The following is a 7,811-nucleotide window of genomic DNA, read 5'->3' on the forward strand; positions in this document are numbered from 1 at the left end:
CTTCTACCACGTGCCTTGTGAACACTCGGTCTCTGTGAAGGTAGTTCTGCTTGGTAGCCTCTTGTTTGAGGTCTGTGACAACAATACACTTGGCTCTCCTGACCCTTCCCTGGGTCCCCCTTTCTCCTTGGTTGGCCATTACATTGACCACACACACACACACACACACACACACACACACACACACACACACACACACACACACACACACACACACACACAGAATATAGGTACACCACATGCAACACATACCTTTCCAGAAGTATCTAGAAGCATTCTATCAAATATCCGTACACACTGGTCCAGCTAGTGTGTACAATAAAATTAAATACCAGAGCATCTTTAGTGCCAACGTGGACCCCACTGGGCCCGATCTACAGTGCGCCTCCAGTTAACAATTCATTATGTTTATAAATCCCATCAAATGATTTTTCCTGTTCAATGTCTTTTTTTTTTTTAAAGCTTATCAGGAAAATATCTCTTCCAGAAAGACATCTTAGAAGCACACTCTGCTCCACAAAACACTGATTGGCTCTAGATGCTGAAAATGTAAATACATAACCCGGAGTAACGAGGACAAGGTAGACCTGAAGAACAAAGCCAGTTATGGTTATGGTTATGACAAGCAAACATCTGTGATATGATAAAACAGGGCCCAGAAGGAGGCAGCAACTTCTGACCCAAGATCAAAATCCAGCCAGCCCCAGCCAGACAGAGCCACGGTGTGCACAGCCTGGGAGGACACAGGAGACGCTTGGCAGGGACTGGTTTCTGGGACACACTCGGGTCTGCGGCACCGCCCCTCGGCACACCCGTCGTGTGCAAGCCGCATCCCTATAAATACAGCCACGTGCGGCGCCTGGAAACCTCAGCCCGCCCGGCATCTGAGGCTCCTGGACCTCTGCCCCCCAGTCCAGCCTGCAGCTGCCATGCGGACTCCCTGCTTCCTGCTCATCCTGCTCTGTCTCCTCCTCTCCCAGTTCACCCCAGGTAAGCCATCTTGTCATCAACACGGAACATGGGGGCGGAGGAGCCGAGGACGGCAGCTGCTTGTTTTGAGACACGGGTGACAGGACCCCCCGAGGTGAAGGGGCCATCGGTCAGCAGCCTTCGGGGGTCAGCCAGCCGGACCCTGGGAGCACACAGGGCTGGTCGTCGGCAGCCCACCGCACCCCCCAGGTACATCTTTGTCCTGGCCGTGAAGACTGCGTCCTGCGCAGAGAGATTCTGCTCTCCCTGCAGGAAGTCTCCTCGCCCTGAACGGCCGGCTTCCTGAGCAGAGAGGGGCATCCATCATCTTCATGCTCCGTCCTTCGGGGCCCACTCAGGTGCCCCGATTCCAGCCAAAGTGCCAGGCCCTTCCCACGGGGACGGCTAAAGCAAGCCTGGTACTCACCCCGAGTCCTGGTCTTCGGGGGGCTGCAGTGACCCGCTAGCTTCCCCAGCGGCTTGTCCCATCCTCGAGGGGCGCTCTTCCACGTCGACCGAAGGCTCTGCCCACATCAGAGCGGGTGTGCCAGCCCCGTGGGCGAGTCAGCCTTGTCCCAGATGGGGACAGAGGGGAGACGCCACGGCCGAGTTAAGAACATGCTTCCATCCCAGATCTGTCGTTCACGGTGACCCGGAGCACGGCACACACTTCTGAGCGTGGTTTTCTCCTCTAAAATCAGAGCTTGGGGGCAGAAAGGCCAGCTTGGAACTTGGGGAGGCCTACTGTGCCCTTCCGCCAGGCTGTCACTCCCCCGCACCCCTGTGCCTCTCCTGCCACCTCAGTTGTCCCATCTGATACCTGCGCAAAAGCTCTCAGCGCAGCTTTCCATGTGACCGATTAGAGAAGTAGAGAAACCAGTGAGTGACTTGTAACTCATTTTTTTCAAGCCCTATAAAATGCCAGCTCATGCCCGCAGGCTGTTTGGTTTTACTGTCAGTGTCATTCACACCACAGAGTCAAGGCATACGACGCATCTTGGCGTGTTCACTATCCTTATCACTATCCACCCCCCATCTCCCTGTTCCCTTTCCACTTCCCAACAGTCACCTCATTACTTTCATGACCTTGTTTTTTGGGGGTGTTCTTCTTCAGGGCATCCACAAATGACAGAACACATGTGCTATTTATCTTTGTGGGACTTATTTCACTTAGACCTCCAGCTCTATCCATAATGCCAATCAACTGTATGAATGAGTAAAACTCCATTGTATGTATGCATTATACTTTCTTTCTTTTTCATCCTTCTATTGTTTCTCTCAATAAACTCTATCGCAAAAGCAAAAATAGGAAGACATAGTTGTGAATCTCCAGGACACAACAGAAGCATCTAAAATAATATACTGATAAGTTGCAGGGAAATACTTTTCCATTTTCTCCTATTTGCAATGAGGTGCTCTAGGACTTAAAATATGGTCTACTTTGGAGAAAGTTTCATGGGCTTCTGAGATGATGATGTGCTGTACTGCTAAGGCCTTAGCTGTAAGGCATGAAATGCTCTGTGGGTGGCTGTCAACCCGTTCCGTCTACAGTGCCATTGAAGTCTACAGCTTCTTCACTGACCATTTTTTCCAACCTGTCTGGACAGTGGGATATTGAAGTCGTCCACTATCTTGAGAGTCAGGATCTAGCTGTACCTTTAAGTTCACTGGTGTTTGTTTAATATAAAGTTCAGTACACTAACATTTGATTCATAGATATTGAGGTTAGCAATTGCTATTTCCTCTGATTAATTATTCATATACTATTATGGTGTGATCTTCTTTGTCTCCTTTGAGTGGATCTGAAGCTTACTTTAATCAGATGTGAGTATACTGACCCTTCTCAGGCCCATTTAGTAGAGAGTAGATCTTTTCCAGCCTGTCACCCTGACCTGATGTTTGTTTTTGCCAGTAGAATGCATTTCTTGTAGACAAGGAATAGCCAGGTAGGATTTTTAACTGCTTTTTAATCTGATTTTTAATCTGCTTCATCATTGTTCATCTTTTGGTTGGAAATGAGATCATTAACATTCAGTGTTCTTGAAAGGTATTTCATCCTTCCTGACATTTTCTTCTTTTTGTAGTGTTTGGTCTTTCCCTGTTCTTCATTCATTCATCTGCTCATTGGGTGGGGTTTTTCTCCTTTTCATTGGTTCATTTTTCCTCTGTGGGTAGTAAACTGAATATCTTCTCTAATGCTGGGTTGGTTTTCATAAATTGCTTTAGTTTTTGTTTTTCAAGGAAGGTTTTTAGGTATTCCTCATTATGAATGCTAGCTTTGCTGGGTAGATTAATGTAAGTTGGCTGTTTTTTTTTTTTTTTCTTTCTTCAGTGCTCTTCTTGTTTTTTAAAGTTCCTTGAGAAATCTGTTCTTGGCCTGTGGAGGGGGGGGGAAGGGGAGGGGGAAGGGGAGGGGAGGGGGTGGGGAGTGGGAGGGGTCTGACCATCGTGTCAGCACTTTACAGCATTTCACTCTTGCCGTTTACAGTGGGCTTTTTCTTGCTCTTGTTCTGAACACTTAATGTTTCCACTGTGATGTGTCTTAGAGTAGTTCTTCTACAGTCTGTTCTTCTGCTGCTTTCTCATGACTTAAAATTTTTTCTATTATTTCATTGAATATTTCATTGAGTAGCTTTCACTTCTCTTTCTTCTTTGCCCGAGGTTTTTGCCTATTCCACACACATCCTAATTTTCTCCCAATTTTCCATTTGATTGTTCTAACACATCGATTATGTCACTGACTGGAAGACAGACAGGAATTCTCTTCCTCTCAGTCTCAAGGCTGGACGTCTATGAGCAAGGTGGACCAGGATTGTTTTCTCCTGTGAGATCGCATTTCCCTCCCATGGCCTCCTCACTTTCCTCTGGCTGTGCCTGATTCCTAATCAGGTCTTGCAAGGACACCAATCACACTGCATTAGGGTACATCCGAGTGGCCTCGTTTAACCATCGTCTCTAAAAAGTTCCCTATCTCCCAACACAATTACATTCTGAGGTGCTGCTGTTAGGGCTTCCGTGGATGGCTGCAAGGGATCACGGGCACCTAAAACACGGGCCAGTGCTGGCTGTGGTCACATACCCAGGATAGCACAGCATGACTAGCACTCCCCTGGATCCCTAGCTGCATTGTCTAGGGTGCCTTCAAAGTCTAAGGTTCTGTTGACACTGGAAGAAGGCAGAATAAATCCAACTACAGCAGCCTGTGCAGTCTCTGTGGAGTCCCAGGCCTTTTAAGTTTGTAATTAAAGCATCTGATCAGGATGGTAAGGAAGTGGGACTCTGGTCGAGGAACCAGTAGACCTTCAGGCAGGGAAATAGGAATTCAGACTGTGCTCATGGGCTGGTGCTCAGGCAGCATTTTGTAAACAGAGAACATGGGTTTGGGGAGAGAAAGATGGGGCTGAATCGCATTTGGGAGAGCTTGAGTTCCCTGCTCTACTGAAAGTCTCCAGAAAGAAGTGAATTCCACACATCTCCTACCTATCCTTGGTCTCAACAGGTCTGACTTCGTTGGCAAGCAACCATCAGTAAACGTGTTAGCGTCCCTGCAGCCACATCATCGTGTCTGAGGTGTTTCTATTCCTTCCTAGCAGGTGCTGGCATTCCCCAAGCAAATCTCGCCATTAAATTCGACAACAGGGTCTGTGAGAAGAACAAGGGACAATGTCAGCGCTCTCCTTGCTCTCGCAGCGCCAGAAGAATTGGCACCTGTTACCAAGGGACAGGCAACTGCTGCAAAATGCACAGAGTCATTGGATGAAAGAACACGCGAACGGTGTGTCACCGACTTTTAATAAAGGAACGTTCCTTTGAAACACATTCATGAGGCCAAAACTGAGTCTGTGAGTGGATCTGGAAGAGATTTCTTTGTTTTACATGTGGGAGTGAGGCCGTAAGGGTTTCAATGAGAAAGAGGCCAGACCCGGGACCGGCCGGCGGGGCAGGGCTTGAGTGTGTCAGGGCAGCAGCCACCCCGCATCCCTGGAGTCACATCAAGCAACATTGTCTGGGCCAATGTCTGGGTTCCCACAACTCCACTCTTCGCTCAGCCACAGGCACACACCGCAAAGCAGTCAGCTCCCCGGGTTTCCCGCCTGCCCTCTGTGCGTGCGCACCAGCCTTCCAGGTGTCGGTGGCGGTCAGGATGCCTGCCCCTCTGTGTGTGTGTGCGCACCAGCCTTGCAGGTGGCGGTGGCGGGCAGGCCGCCTTTCCGCCTTTCCGCAGACGCATGCGAGCGGCAGGTGCCGGCAAACGCCGGCTCCCGGGACGGTGTCAGCCCCGCGCGTCCTCTGTCCACACCAGGCCGGGGCCGAGAGGGCTGCGTGTCTGCTCCAGAACTTGGTTCTTCCCGGAGCTTTCCGGGTGTTGTTGGCCGGTCCGTCGTGGGGCCTGCGCTCGGGCGGCCGCTCCTCCGCTTGGGCCTCAGCGCCACGCCGCGGTGCTGGCGGCTACGTGGGGACCGGAGTCTCACGGGGACTCTTCTGCGCGGGCTGGCTTCGAACCGCGATCCTGGATCTCAGCCGCCGGCGGAAGGCTGGCTTCCTCCTTCTGCAGCTGAAGCCGGCGATGCCGCCCCGGCGGGCGGGCGACGCCGCGGCTGTCCACGGACGGAAACAGACGAGCGGCCCGGGACCGTCCGCCAGGCCCGGGACCGTCCGCCAGCAGAGCGCCCGGGACCGTGCCTCTCTCGGGTTCGCTGAGGTTGACTGGCCGGCCAAAGTTGTCGTCCCGGGGTGGAAGGGGAAGGGGGGGGCGAACTGGGGAGGGAGAGGGTTCAGGGGAGGGGCGGGGCAGGGGAGGGGCGGGCTCGGGGGAGGGGCAAGGGCGGGGCGGGGCGGGAGTAGGAGGAGCGGGGCAGGGGAGGGCGGGACAGGGGAGGGACGGACGCAGGGGCGGGGATAGGGGAAGGGACGCCGGCACCGGGGCTGGGCAGGGAGTGGCGCGGGCGGGCGCGGGCGCGGGCGGCGGGCTGGGAGGATGCCCGCGGCGCTCGGGATCCCGTGCGCCTAGTGCCGGCGGCGGAGCTGAGTGCGCCTGAGTGCGGCGCGGCCCCCGCCCCGCCCCGCCCAGCCCCTGCCCTGGACCGCTTCACACCCCCACCCCCATCCGCCCGGCCTCGGACCCTCCGCGGCCGCAACCCCTTGCACGCGTGGCTGCGCTCGTGCCCGGCCCGGGGTCCCCAGGTCCGGGTCCCCAGGCACGGGATCCCCAAGTCCGGGTCCCCAGGTCCATGTCCCTAAGTCCGGGTCCCCAGGTCCAGGGTCTCCAGGTCCGGGGTCCCCAGGTCCATGTCCCTAAGTCCGGGTCCCCAGGTCCGGGGTCCCCGGGGCGCAGCGGCCCCGAAGCCCGGCCGCCCAGTTTCGCGCCTTCCACGGTTGAACGCGCTAACCCTTCCGGCGCCGGGACAGGGCTCGGCCGGGCGGGCGGGCAGGACGCCGGGGTGGGGTGGAGCGCTGCGCCCAGCATCGGCCTGGCCGCGGAGCTGACCCTGGCCCCCACACCGCGCTCTCCTCCCTCCCCCCCCACCTCGTCCTTGGCCCGGTCCAGCAGGTCGAGCAGGCGGGCCAGCGGGCTGGTCAGGTGGTTCTTGTTGGTGTTCGGAGGTCAGGTGGGCAGCGGTCCACAGGGTCACCGGGACAGAAGGCCAGAAGGTCAGGAGCCCGGGAAAGGGCAGGGCCCACAGCTGAGCGGTGCAGGACGTGCCAGTGTGGCCGGTGCCTGTGGGTGCTGCAGGACACCAGGAGGCCGGGAGGACAGTCGCCCGGGTGCCCCGCAGGGTGTGCCTGACGGCGCAGCCCTGGCCAGGGGAGAACTTCCACGGTCTACCGTGCAGACCTCCTTCCCCTCCATGCTTCCAACAACTCTTCCTCTCTTCTCCCCAGGCTCTGCGCCGAGGTCTGGACGCCCTCTCTGGGGTGGCTGGCCCTTTCCGTCCTCCTGCCTGGCTCCCTGGTCCAGGCCTGAGCTGTGTGTGGTTCCGAGCAGACGGACACCCCGGGCACTGCCAGCTGGAGATGCCGCACCTGCTGCAGCTGGGCGTCTGGAAACCGCAAGGACAGCCACGAGGCACCAGCGCCTCAGCCTGTGGGGCTCCTGACCGGCCTCTGATGGGTCACCCTCGCGGCCACCCCGCCTGCTAGCATTTTCTCCACGCTTTTGCGGAAGGAAGAAGTTATCTGCAAAACCAGAGCCAAAGACAGCCACGGGGCGGGGGGGGGGGGGGGGGGGGGGGGGGGGGGGGGGGGGGGGGGGGGGAGGGGAGGGTGCGTTGCTGGTGGCTTCGCTGTGGTTTACAGAGGCTTTGGAAGGCCAGGCATTATTTCTACCATGAGGGGCGGGGCTCGGGGACTAGTCATGTGACAGTGACCACCTTGCCTCATGTGAAGAGTTGAAGGAGATATTTTACAAAGAGAAGTCAGGGGTCACCTTGGTGAAGAAGCCTGCCATTCAAGTGGTTTTGCTGGTGGGGCCTGAACTCTGGGCCTGGGCGCTGTCCCTCAACTCTTCAGCTCAAGGTTAGCACTCTACCATGTGAGTGACAGCACCACTTCCGGCTTTTTCTGCTTATGTGGTGCTGAGGAATCGAACTCAGGGCCTCATGCAAGCACTCTACCGCCGAGCCACCTTCCTGTTGTTTTTGTTTTGTTTTGTTATGCTGGTCCTGGGGCTTGAAGTCAGGAAAAAGACACTGTCCCCAAGCATTTGTACTCAAGGATAACACTCTTACCACTTGAGCTCCATTTCTGGCTTCTGAGTGGTTTATTGGAGAGTCGAGTCTCACGGACTTTCCCACCCAGCCTGGCTTCAAACTCCAGTCCTCAGCTTGTCCAGTGGGCCCCGT

The 7,811-nt window shown here is 55.6% G+C and overlaps 1 long non-coding RNA gene across 1 annotated transcript; it reads left to right on the forward strand.

Moving 5' to 3' along the window:
* Positions 1 to 682: 682 nt before the first annotated feature.
* On the forward strand, positions 683 to 4,788 carry LOC138823436 (uncharacterized). The gene is made up of 2 exons (XR_011370800.1): positions 683 to 990; positions 4,560 to 4,788. It is a non-coding gene; the product is annotated as an uncharacterized lncRNA (long non-coding RNA).
* Positions 4,789 to 7,811: the final 3,023 nt, after the last annotated feature.

The sequence above is a fragment of the Dipodomys merriami genome, unplaced genomic scaffold (assembly GCF_024711535.1).
Source record: "Dipodomys merriami isolate MVZ:Mamm:240054 unplaced genomic scaffold, mDipMer1.0.p SCAF_12, whole genome shotgun sequence".
Classification (NCBI taxonomy): Eukaryota; Metazoa; Chordata; class Mammalia; order Rodentia; family Heteromyidae; genus Dipodomys; species Dipodomys merriami.